This window comes from Neovison vison, chromosome 6 (genome assembly GCF_020171115.1).
Source record: "Neovison vison isolate M4711 chromosome 6, ASM_NN_V1, whole genome shotgun sequence".
NCBI lineage: Eukaryota > Metazoa > Chordata > Mammalia > Carnivora > Mustelidae > Neogale > Neogale vison.
The window spans coordinates 202,647,493-202,661,024 of NC_058096.1; the positions used below are offsets into that span (position 1 = coordinate 202,647,493).

Sequence of the window (13,532 nt, forward strand, 5' to 3'; positions counted from 1 at the left end):
CTCTCGTGGCGCAGAATGCAGCCCGTTGCAGTCGAGGAGCAGCACCATGAGTGTCATGGCGGTTTCGTGATGTCTCTTAGCATGCACTCGGTTTATTTCTGTGTTTAAGGCAGTTAACGGGGATACTGCTGCTGCTTTGTTGTAACCCCTAAGAAGGCTGATTTATCACTGTAGTTTTATTTCACGGTTTACTTTTTATTATGGCAGTGTTTAAACATGTACAGAAACAGAAAATCCCTTTACTTGGTTTCCACAGTTATCACCACATGGCTGGCTTATTTTGTATACACTTTCCTTTCTGATGGATAGACACAATTTTGTTTCCCTTACTGCATCATTTTATAGCAAATGTTGAGTATTATATCACTGTAAATTATTCAGTATTTATCTCTAAAATTATGATTTTTTTAACCACAATACCCTTTTATTGCATGTAAAAATCAGTTAATTTAAAAAATATTATTAAATATCCTGCTGGCATTATCACTATTTTAAGTTCTTCTCTGTTACAGTTTGATTTGTGGTATTGGCTGTTATGCAGAACTTATGGAGGTTTTTTCTTTTTAACTATGATATAAAAAGAATAGCTCTGTTTCTGGAATGAAAATGTAATATCATATTTTTATAAAATATTTTGGGCTAAGACCCCCCAAAAATGAACACACACATACAAACAACCAAGCACTGGAAATCTATCTATAAATAACAATCCTGATTAAATTATACTTGAATGATGATTTTTCTGTTGTTTGTGTACTTAATGACATATATCTTGGGGAAGAGAGGAAACTCTTTTGAAAATTCCTGTTTTAGGTTTAGCAAGCTGATGCTGACTAGGTGAGGAGTTTTTGTGAGCTCTTGAGCCCAGTGGCTATTGGGTTCTTGGTAGCTCAGTGGTCTTGAACTGTGGGGCTTAGAGCCCTTAGGACCTGCATCCAGGTTTTGCCCCAGTTATTGGGTACAGGCCATTTCAGCAGGTGCTTAAATGAGCACTTACTATATGCAAATTAAACTGGGGAAAATACCTTACAACTACTGAATGTGGAGTTAATTTGAAACAGTAATTCTCTTTTGTTATAATTCAGAAATAGCATAATACATAGTGCAAGTAATATTTGAGCCTTTCAAAGAATAAACTGGGTAATGACATGTAAAACTAGTAGTTTTAAACAGTTTAAAACAGGTAATGATCTTTTGTTCTATACCCATTTCCTTCCTTTGCTGGTGTAGTAGTGCGGTTCCCATATTAAAAGTGAGGAGCAGCTCACTGGGGGGCACAGAGTATGAGCTGCCACCCACTTTCTTTTGGATTCAGGATGTGTGAATGTGAGAGATTTTCTACTCAGGATGACCTGAGGATTTAATAAAAACTGAAATTTCTGGAACCTTGATATTTATATGCACCCGCTTAGGTGGTATAGAATCCCTCTCCCCATGTTGATACTGTTGAGTTTTAGTAAGTTGATACAAACATCTGTCACCAGAAATTAATTTTAGAACACTTCTATTCCCCTCCGCTCCTGCCCCATGACCTTGTGACTAGTTACCAATAACCCCTGTCTCTACCCTAGTGTCAGGCAACCACTGATGGCTTTTTTTTTTTTTTTTAAGATTTTATTATTATTATTTTTTAAAATGAGAGGTTCTTTTTTTTTTTAATTTTATTTATTTATTTGACAGAAATCACAAGTAGGCAGAGAGGCAGGCAAAGAGAGAGGAAAGGAAGCAGACTCCCTGCTGGGCAGAGAGCCCGATGCAGGGCTTGATCCCAGGACCCTGAAATCATGACCTGAGCCGAAGGCAGAGGCTTTAACCCACTGAGCCACCCAGGCGCCCCTAAGATTTTATTTTTTTAAGTAATCTCTCCACCCAACTTGGGGCTCGAATTCACAACCCTGAGATGAAGAATTGCATGCTCTGCTGACTGAGCCAGCCAGGTGCCCTATAAGCTTTTTTCTCTACAGTTTTGCCTTTTCTACAAATTTGTTGTAAATGGAATCATCACAGTATGTAGCCTTATCTGTCTGGCATATTTCATTTCATATGATGTTTTTGAAATTTGTCCCTGTTATTGCATGTATCAGTAGTTCACTCATTTTTATTGCTGAGAATTATCCTGTTGTTAGATACACCATACTTTGTTTATCCATTCACTAATTGATGGACATTTGGGTTGTTTCCTGCTCATAGCAGTGAACACTTGTGTAAACGTCTTTGTATGGTTATGTTTTCATCCCTCTTTGGTAGATACCCAAGAGTGGAGTTACTGGGTTGTGCGGTAACTATATTTAAACATACAGCTTCGAAGAAGAGCTTAAGGAACTGCCAAACTGTTTTCAGAGTGGCCGTACCATTTTCCATTTGCGCCAACACTGTGTGAGAGCTGCAGTCTCTTGTGAACCCTAGCTGTTTGCTAGTCTTTGACTTGACCCATTTTTGTTGGTATGTAATGATATTTCCTTGACGTTTTAATTTGCATTTTCTTAATGACTAATGAAGTATCTTTTCATGTGCTTATTTGCCATTCCTACGTCTTCTTTTTTAAAGTGTCTATTCATATCTTTTGCCTATTTAAAAAAATTAGATTGTTTAATGAGTTGTAAGAGTTTGGTGGGTTTTTTTTTTTTCTTTCTTAAAAAAGATTTATTTAGAGTGAGAGAGAGAGAAAGAAAAAACAAGAGTGGGGGAGGGGCAGAGGAAAGAGAGGGTGGTGGGGAGCCAACGCCCTGCTGAGCAGGGAGCCAGGACACAATGCGACCCAAGATCCTGACCTGAACCAAAACCAAGAGCTGGTGGCTTAACCGACTGAGCCACCCTGGCGCCCCTGTAAGAGTTTTTGTACATAAATCCTTTATCAGATAAATGTTTTGCAGATTTTTTCCTCCAGTTTGTGACTTGTTTTTTGCTTAATAGAATCTTTGAAAAGCAAAAAGGCTTAAACTTTGATACAGTTTATTGAATTTTTATTTATTGTTTGTGCCTTTTGGGGGGGGTCATAGTTAAAAAAAAATCTTTGCCAATCCTAGGTTGAAAAGATTTTCTTCTATTTTTTCCTAGATGTTTTATAATTCTAGCTTTTTTTTTTTTTTTGTACTGTTAGCTCTTACATTTAGGTTTATGATTCATTTTGAGTTTTTATGTATGGCATGAAGTAAAAGTTGAGATCACCAGGGTGACACTTATCCTGTTCTTCTGACTTCTGTATTGGATCTAGAAGTTCCATCCAATTCTGGTTTGATTTTTTTCCCCCAGGACTTTTTCATAGTTGGTGTTGTATTCGTCCATGGGGGGACACATAATGTTTCCAGTTGTCTTATTTTATTTATTTATTTTTTTAGATTTCATTTATTTGAGAGAGAGCTTGAGGAGGGGGAGCGACAGAGGAAGAGGGAGAGCTGACCACAGAGCCAGATGCAGGGCTCAATCCCAGGACCCCAGGACTCTCAAAGCATGACTTGCGCTGAAGTCAGACACTTAACCGATTGAGCCATCCATGTGCCCCTCAGGTTGTCTTTTGTTTTGCGATTGATGTAAGCTGCTATTGATGGTCAACACTTAGATCCATTAATTGATTTTATTAGAGAGTCTGTCATTCCCTCCTTTATTAGCTGGATTACTTTTGTTAAAAGAAACATCTTTTTCCTCTATTTTGTTATCCAGTGGTACAGTTGTGTTTGATCTCTTTAGTTACAAATGCAGTGACTCTACTAGCAAGTTGTTTGTGGTAGGTATTTTTTCTAATGCACCATTTCCCAGTTGAATTGGCAGACAGTTTCAACTAATTAGCAAATTGAGGTTTTTTTCCCTCTCTCTGCATTAATGTCTTCTGAACAAACCCTTCTGTTGGAAACTCTGCTTAAGAGTGTTCTTCTTGGCTTCTTCGTTTGTAGGCAAAGACTGTATGTATAGTCAATGATTGCTTTATAAGAGCAAATTACAATCTCGACTGTATTTTTTTCCAGTATAGTATTTTGTAATGAGCATAGAGTAATTGCTTTTTTCAGCTTTGATTTATGATGCTGCTGTCTCTTACACCACTTTATTGCAATGAAATGGTTTTCTGTTCTTTCCTTGATTTTAACTATAAATAAGAAAAGTTACAAAGTTGATGTAAATTCGATTATGCTTTTACTATTAATACTTTTCACTTTTTGTGTCTTAGTCGTTAACACCATTTTCACAATTCTTCCCAAATGGAATGATTTTTTTTTCTTTCTTTGGCTGTCATTGTATCTGTTTTAAACACTAATCTAATGTCACAATAACTTTGTAGCATGTTGTAAGTAGATGTACCTCGAATAAAAGGACCTGTATGGAGCAGATGCTCAGAATGGTCAGAGCTAAGTAGATGGAGTGGATGAGGGTGGAGAAGGTTTGTGTACTAACCGATCAACCTAGAATTAGTCCTCGGAGCTGTAGACATTTTGTGCCAGCACGTAGAGATCACGTGTTTTGTAGGTAACTGCTGTGAATGTAGCAGGCATTTCAGTAGTGCAGCAGAACAGCCAGTGTGTGTCATGTATTTACTAAGTCCACTTTAAAGTAATTTATTTTAAAATGGACTTTTATGTGTTACATAGTGCATCAGATGTAATGGCTATGTCACAAATAAAAAGTACTGCCTAAGTGGGACGCCTGGCCCGCTCAGTCATCAGAGCACGCAACTCTTGATCTAAGGGTTGTGAACCCAGGTTGGGTGTAGAGATTACTTAAAGAAAAACGTGGGGCTCCTGGGTGGCTCAGTGGGTTGGGCCTCTGCCTTCAGCTCAGGTCATGGTCTCAGGGTCCTGGGATCGAGCCCCGACCCCATGTCAGGCTCTCTGTTTTGTGGGGAACCTGCTTCCCCCTCTCTCCTGCTGCTCTGCCTACTTGTGATCTCTTTCTTTGTCAAATAAATAAATAAAATCTTTAAAAACAAAACAAACAAAAAAACTTAAAAAAATACTGCCAAAGATACCTATAATTAACTGTGTCTATTTAGCATATGGATTGAAGTGCAAAAACTGCAGGTTCTTTGGGTTTTTTTTTTTTTTTTTAAAGATTTTTATTTATTTATTTGACAGAGAGAAATCACAAGTAGATGGAGAGGCAGGCAGAGAGAGAGGGAAGCAGGCTCCCTGCTGAGCAGAGAGCCGGATGCGGGACTCGATTCCAGGACCCTGAGATCATGACCTGAGCCGAAGGCAGCGGCTTAACCCACTGAGCCACCCAGGCGCCCCGGTTCTTTGGGTTTTTAGTTGGAGTTTATAAATGTTAAGGCTTTTGCTTAGAAAAGAGTTTTTTGGTCTCTTTTCTTTATTTATGTGATATTTTATACATTGTTTATTTTTTTAAACTGGTAAGACATGGCACATTTTCAGAGTTGAGATGCTTTTCAATAATTATTTTAGTTTCTTGTCACTCCTTTAAATTAAAGGATGATTGGGCACCTGGGTGGCTCAGTTGGTTGGGCAACTGCCTTCAGCTCAGGTCACGATCCCAAGTCCTGGGGTCGGGTCCCACATCAGGCTCCCAGCTCCACGGGGAGTCTGCTTCTTCCTCTGACCTTCTTGCCTCTCATGCTCTCTCTCACTGTCTCTCTCTCAAATAAATAAATAAAATCTTCAAAAAAAATTAAAGGATGATTATGAGAAGTATTCAGAGTTGAGACTCAAATTCTGTTGGAATAGATGACAGAACCATCTCCATTTATTTTATTCTGCAGACCATAAACTGTGTGCTCACTGCAGCCAGGCAGGGGGCCAAGTCCTGGAGACTGAGGAAGGGCCTGCCCTGACATGCAGGTGGGCTGGAGGGCTCCTCCTCTGGAAGGTCTGCAAGGTGCTTTGGTCATTTCTGAGGAAGAGAATTGCATTCTGTGTGGGAATGTGTATTTAGTTACTTTGCCCTTTATGTTGTAGGGATGTGGATCTATCTATCTATTTTTCTTAGTTTCTTAGTTTCTCCTGAAAGGTACTTTGCTTTTGCAAAATGATTGGTAAAATTTTTTTTTTTTTTCCTGTAAAGGCAGTGCTCAGGCTTGGGAATCTGAAATTTTAAAAATCACAAACCAAGCTGCAGCCAACTTAGATCACCTGAGAATTGGCTCCTTTTCCTTCTGTGGCTTTTGTTTCCACCCAGCTCTCCATTTTGACAATTATAACCTCATATGCTTACTGAGGTCTGGCCAAAATAGCCAGCTTCTTCCCAGACTCTGGGACTAATCTTCACCCCAACAGAGATGCAGACATGAATTACTTAAGTATGGCAATAACCTGCTAGTGCAGCTTCAGGTTCAGTCTTACTGTTGAGTCTTTTTGACCTTGGTAATACAGTTTCTAATAACTGGACCTTTACTGTTTCCCCCAGTTATATAATGATTAAGTCAGTGCCTTGAACTCCTCAGTACCAGTGACTAGATTTTGTCCTTGAAACTTAATTTCCCCAATATTTATTCTGAGTTTCTACATAGGCCACCAGCCTGTTTGCTTATAATTGTTAATTACTCTGCACTCTGCATTATCTTGACCTGCACAGATTTTCCTTTCTCACACAAACAAATCTCTCAGCTTTAGAGTTAAGTTCTCATTCCTTTTTCTCTTTTTTCTAGACATTTATTATCTATTTGGAACTGGGACTAGAGAGAGAAAATAACCAAGACCCTGACTTAAAGAGTAGCTGTGGGTATCAGCATCAAAATTTCTAACCCCCTAGTTTTATTGAGATACAGTTGGCATATAACATTGTATTAGTCCCAGGTGTACAACATAGTGATTTGATATATGTTTATATTGCAAAATCATGACCACAGTAAGTTTAATTAATGTCTGTCACCCCACATATTTACCTTGGTAATACAGTTTCTGTAAATACAGTAAAACATTTTTGTTTCTTATGATGATAGCTTCTAAGATCTACTCTCCTAGCAGTTTTTAAATATACAATACAGTGTTGTTAATCTAGTTACTTGCTGTACATTACATCCCCAGGACTTCCTTATCTTGTAACTTCCTTAACTTGTAACTTCCTTAACTTGTACCTTTGATCACCTTTACCCATTTATCCACCACACCCCCTCCCCCACCTTGCCTCCCCATCTCTGGCAGCCACGAATCTGTCTGAATCTGAATCTATGAGTTTGATTTTTTTAGATTTCCCATATAAGTGAGATCGTATAGCATTTTTCTTTCACTTACATCCTTTAGCACACTGCTCTTACAGTCCATCCATGTTGCAAATGGCAGGATTTCCTTCCTTTTTATGGCTGGAGAATATTCTGTTGTAGATGTGTAACCACATTTTCTTTATCCATTGATCCATTGATGGATACATCGGTTGCTTCCATATCTCAGCTGTTGTGACTCATGTTGCAGTGGACTGTACCGTGCAGAGATCTTTCGTGGTAGTGATTTTGTTTCAGATACTTAGAAGTGGAATTGCTGGATTGTATGGTAGTTTTATTTTTCACTTTTTGAGGAACCTCCATACTTTTCAAAATGGCAGCTCCAGTTCATGTTCCCACCAACAGTACACAAAGGTTCCCTTTGCTGCACATGCTCACCAACACTTTTTCTTTCTTGTCTTCTTGGTACTAGCCATTCTAGCACATGTGAGGTGATATTTCCTTGTGGTTTTGATTTTCATTTCCCTAAAGATTTGTGATGTTGAGCCACCTGTTCATGTACCCATTGGCTATTATATGTCCTTTTGGGGAAGGCATCTCTGTAGTTCTGTGATTGGTTGACTTCAAAGGAACACTGTGAGAAAGGAAGAGTTCTTTGTTCCATCAAGCCTGATTACCAGGATCTCAGGCTCAAAGTCTAATTAACTGAGCAAACTTAGCTTTGAAATATCTTGCCTAGCCATGTGTAAGTAGCAAGCTATTTAAAGTGAAATCAAAATCATTTTAAGGCTTTAACTAAATCTTTTTGTGTTCTGTTGGAATACAGATAAACTGAACTGTGTTTCACAGGAAGACCAGGATGGTGAGGGAACTTCGAACCCGTCTTTGGAAGGACTGTTAGTTCTTTCGGCTGTGCGAAGGGCTCTTGTGTGAACGGGGGTGCAGACACATTGTGAGTGGGAAACACCTCTGGGTAGAAGCCTTTGGAATTTGGGGCAATTGAAGGATACACTTTATGGTGAAGCAGCTCAGAAGTGGAGCAGATTATCCCAGAAGGTGTTCCTGGGAGCTCTCTGTCACTGTGTCACTGATGTTGTTTGACAGGGAATGGACCACTTCCTCTTCAAGGATGCGTGGAGAAGAATGTGCTAGAGAAGCACGCTGGGTTAATGGAGAGGTGTTTCTTGTGGAAGTGTTGGGGCATGAGAATAGTGGGTAGAAAATCACAAAACTAGGAGGACCGCTGGACGAGGTGCCACCTGTTGAAGTGTCTCCCAACTTTTAGATCCACCAATCTCTGTTACTTAATTAAACAAAAAACGATATCTTTTTTCCTTTTTAAATCATCCAGGCAGTTGAGTTCATATATGTGAAAGTGCAGCACAGAGTGTAGTTCCTGATGGCACTAAGCAAATGTTTGAGAATGGGAGTGATAGGAGCATTAAAGCATTTATTTGAGGGGGAAGTGAGCAAAAGGAAAAATGTTAGTGTGTTAAAGTTCATCACTCCTCGTTGGAGTAAAGTAGAAAAGTTATTTTCTCCTTGTACTTGACCCCAGTCCATCAACATCCCTCTGAAACTGCAGGGTTGGCTGGGCAGCCCCATGGCACTGAGGTCTGTTTTGTAGGGTTATTCATTTGCTTCCCAGATGTCTCCATTTCCAAAAAGGCCCAGATTCCATGATATTTAGTTCCCACCATGGTATCTGTTAAAGTCAGGAAAACTTTCTTGACCAGACTGTTCATTACGGTGGCTCTTTGAAGTCTAACTAACTGGCAGTCTGAATTCGACATTTCTTTAAAGCTTCGGGTAAGAGTATCACTCTGCTGTTTGAATGGTTTATTGACTTTTTTCCCCTTAAAACATTGTTTTGAGAGGAATTTGAAGTAAGTGCATGACTTTTGGTAGTTATATTTGACATTAGGCCTCTGCAAGCTCCAGCTTTCCTGGTCAGTGAGGACCGAGGGTCGTGAGGGTTCAAACCCGATGCAGCTGAGCTCGTGCTTATCCGCACATGACCTTTGTGGAGGGATTTAATGTGAGCTTAGACGACTGAATTGACTTCCTTTTTTCCTTTATGCTTTAGTAGAGAATAGTATTGCATTTGTAATCTCACCACTTACAAGAAAATAATGAAGAGAAACACATAAATAGGGTGTGTGCTTTGAGTTACCTTGATGATGATGTTTTTCCCGAATGTGCGTTTTCACCAGCTAGCTCATTTATTTTCTCAACAGTTTAAACACAACAATTGAAATTAACAACTTCCTTCTGCCCTTGCCCCCATCGCACACTTTGGAATATAAATCAGAAAGGTTTTCATACACAGTGCTAGAAATTTTGCCCCTCTGAAAGAGACATCAGTAACTGTTCACTTGCATTGAGCCTACCTTGTGTTAATTTGCAAATAAAGTTTTGAATTCTTGTCAGCTAGCTTTGATGACTTCAGGCACCTGTCTCTGTTTCAGTTATAGTTTTAGCCAAGAAGGAAAAGTCGTTTTGTATTTTGTGAAAACTATTTTTTCTTCTATAATATGAAAATTAATTTAGCGTAGTCAGTATTATTAAGAATTGAAAATTATGTAGCTATTTTTGTACTACACACTAGAAAGTAGAATTGATAAGTGCTAATCTTGGAAAACTAGCAATCTTTATAGTACAGTATTTAAGTTTACTTAAATAATGATTTAATGGTAGGAAAAAACATAGTTTTTAGACAGAGAATAGGAAAGTGGAGTAGGAGGCATTGTTTTGTTGTTGTTTAAAAGGAGTAGATTTAACCAAAAGTTTCTGTGTATTTAACATAAGCACTTCTAGTTTTCAGAGGAAGTTCGCTGTGGATTAATTGTGTGGGTATTGCAGTCTGCAGAAACAAACAAGGAGCGGGGCTGAGTTCTGTACTGAACAGACAACAGGCTGCCTGGCAACCCGCTGAGCTCCAGAAGAGCAGGTAAGGAGACTGTTGGTCTGCCAGTTGGGGTTTTAAGGTTTTACATCTTAAATGTGAGTTTAATTAGTTTCCTAATTAGCGTAAGTTAGGTTCTTTTTTTTTACCCCCCCCTTATGCCTATTTAACTTTTTGCTCTGAATTATTTTACAGATGTAACATGTGTCCCAGCCTTTTTCTAGTAGTAACCAGAGGTTTACTCCTTTCCTGGAAGCATTTATTTTAAAAGTTACCGAAGAGTTGTTTTGTTTTCTAAGTAATTTGTTCTTTTTCTAAATAAGCTTACTCTTGTTCCTTGTATCACCATTATTAAATGTTCAGCGTGCTTCTTTACGTTTGTGGACAATGACATGCTGGCCCGGGGGGTTTTGCGCAGACTCAGGGTTTCCCCAGGGATGCCCCAGGGGGCAGCATCATTGCCCAGGAGTTGGGAGGCGTTCCTGAGGGACTGGTTTTTACCTGAACATGCTGTTTAGGTGCTTATAGTGATTTTGAGGGGTAGAGCCTAGCCAAAGGTCTTTTACATTTACAACTGATAGTCTGCTTCTTTTAGGGCCTTAAGCCTTAAAATATCCTAATGAATTAATTGTGCAGCACATGCGATTATAGTCTAGGAGTCTTTAAAGTCCGACATAAAGCTTTATAAAAATACCTGTGTGCTTAATACAGCAAAATAAAGTGGAAAAAACCCCAAAGTATCCTGCCTTAAGATGACACCTTGGGCTGAAGGCCTTGAGGAGATTGAGTAGAGTTTAAAGTTTGGTGACTAATGGGCAAAAGGCAGCCTCCCAGGGGTCTGGAGACAGTAGTCACTCCAGCTTGCCTGCCACTCTTCTCCAAACTCTGGGGGAAAGGAAGAAGCCTCTTCACTCGCCTGGGGACAAAGGCTTTGTTTATGTGCTTTCCTGCTGATTCTAAGGATTTTGTTGGTGGCTGCTTACCACACCGATTCTTTTTTAGCCCTTTGACCCCTCTCTAAACTCAGTGTCCTCCCATTGCATCAAATAATTATTAAAGAAGTGTACTTTAATTAAAGAAAAGTTACTGTATAACTTTGCTAGGAGGTGTTAGAAGGGTACTGGGTAAGAAAAATGAGGGTGTTTCAAGGACTGGGGCTGGGAATCATGGTTCTACTGAGAGGTTTGTTAAAGCAGTAAGAGCCACTATGCTTTGAGGCCTGCTGTGCTATAAACTTCTGTATGCATTAATTGATTGAATAAGCTAAAACTAACTTCATGCGAGAGGTACAGTTGTTAACACCTCCACTTTATAGATGATGACGCTGAGGCATAAACTGGTTATATAACTTGCCTGAGCCAGCCACGTACACCCCCAGTCTGGCTGCTGAGGCCACAGGCTTCCTTATCAGGACTGTCTAGTTATTTTTGATACAGTGTTGATCATTCATACACCTTGATTTTCTCCCCTTTAGAAGGCTAAGTTAACCCCTAAAAATTTTTATTTTGTGTGGTGCCATATTTTATGTAAATTATTTCATCTTCACAACAACCCCTCAATCTGTGTATGTTCCATATTTAACAGATAAGGAAGCTGAGCTAGCAAGCATGGGCCTGGGGAATTTTAACCAGGCCTTCTTCTGGTTCGTCTGGTCCACTCTCAGTTTCCCATTCCCCAGCTGTGAGTCGTCTTGTTTACTGTTCAGAGAAGCATGTGCTCAACCAGTGAAGACAAAGGCACAAAGTCAAAGAGACCTGAATTCCCTTCTGAGCACCTCTGCTGGTTTTGCTGAGTGATCTTTTTCAAGACATTTAGGGTGCTGAACTTTGTGTAGAGCAATTTTAGTTCTACTCATTATTTAGCTTCTGCTGTTTTTCATTTTCTTCAAGAGAATAGTCTGCTTTTAGCAAAATATAATTGGCTTTTATATTACTTCCAACAGTTCATGTACCAGAGAATTTGCAAATGTAATATCACGTCTAAGGCCACTAGGAATTTATAGGGAGAGAAAAGTGTGGAGTGTCAGATGAAGGTTTGTTTTTGTTTTGTTTTTTGTTTTTGTTATCCTGGCATGTGTGTGTATACTTGGTATCTCTTCTAATTGACCTGCCTCTCTGATTTCTAATGTTAGTTATCAGGGGGTTTTCAGACCTTCCCTCTTCCCTTCCCATTGGGCTTCCTTTTTGAGGGGGTGCCTGCAATGAAATGAGCACATTGGCAACCATTTGGGAGGTAAAGACAGTTAAGTAGCTTTCTAGGTTTGATTTGAACTTCTGGGACTTTTTGGTTTGCGGTCAGTTCCTTATCCTTGAGGTAAGAACTTAAAAAACATGTGGAGGTCTTTATTTTTGGGTTTCTGTTTATTCTGCCTACAGCTGAACTCTAATAGGGTTAAACTATATTAGTATCTCTGGTCTCTTGAAGATCTCTTTTAAGTATTAATCTATCCCACCACCAGACTTGCTTGTAGGGTAATGTAAATTTGATCAAGTGTCTGGTGGGAGTTTTGGGGCACTCTTACCAGATGTCCACATTACTGTCATGTGACTTGTTCTTCTTGGTCATGGTAATTGGAGGGAGAATAGGGGAACAAGGATATCAGAATTCATGAATGATTACAAGTATTCCATTATTTTGGTCCCAGCTCCGACTAACCCCTTTTTCACCTTTTGCAGTAGTTTTTTTTGGTGGGGGGGGTTGCAGAAAACAGATTTTAAATTTTGATTTAAATTTTCATTGACTACATCTCTGTATTTAGTGTATTCTTTAAACGTATTTCTTAACAAAATTAATGCCAAAGGGGCACTTTCCATTTCAGTTAGCATATGTGTTTTTTTTGGTGAAACATCAGAAATTCTCCAGTTTGCTTATAATAAATATGATTGCCTGCCAGTACTTTTCACATTAAATATTCTCTGGTATCCAAAAAAGAAGTATGTGTGTGTGTTTGGACATATAGCAAAAGCTGCTTGGTCTAGACGTACAATATATAAAATTATTTGATTATTAGTTTCAGTTAAACTTGCAAGTTTTATACTTTAAAAATAGTTTGTTCTACCAGAGTTTGGTTCAATAATCATTTGAATTTGTAGTTCACTAATTGAGCAGGAATTCATAAATACCTGCTATGTTTTAGGAGCAAGGACATTCATCTGATTTATTACTCTACCCTCCTGCCCAGCCCAGAGCCTAGCATGGAATAGGCGTTCAGTAATATTGGTTGAATGAAATGGTCTGCATGGAGTTTACATGCCAGTGTTATACCCACATCTGGCACTGGAAGTTTTTCAGGCCCCAAGAGAAGTAGAATATGTGGTCTGTATACATTTTAATGCAGTGTATTTGCTGACTGAGTTGTAGGAGGTATTATTGCAAGGTGAACATTGGGTTGGTATTAACAAGACTCAGGATATTTTGAAACTATCTTGCCTCTCTTACTGGGAATCAGGGTATATTTCCCAGAAGCTCCCAGCAGACTTTCTCTTCTCTTGTGGCCAGGACCGGATCACACAGCCACACAGAAGG

General features: G+C 39.1%; 1 protein-coding gene across 3 annotated transcripts in view; it reads left to right on the plus strand.

Annotated features, from left to right (window-relative positions):
- SFMBT1 (Scm like with four mbt domains 1) overlaps window positions 1-13,532 on the plus strand; it is a 122,433-nt gene that overhangs the window by 39,242 nt on the left and 69,659 nt on the right. The window contains exon 3 of one of the 3 annotated variants that reach the window (XM_044253393.1): window positions 9,920-10,052. The exons of 1 other annotated variant lie outside the window; for it this stretch is intronic. The gene's annotated coding sequence lies outside the window, so the exon portion shown is untranslated. The remainder of the gene's footprint in view (window positions 1-9,919; window positions 10,053-13,532) is intronic. One more of the 3 variants, XM_044253392.1, reaches the window with a different exon arrangement.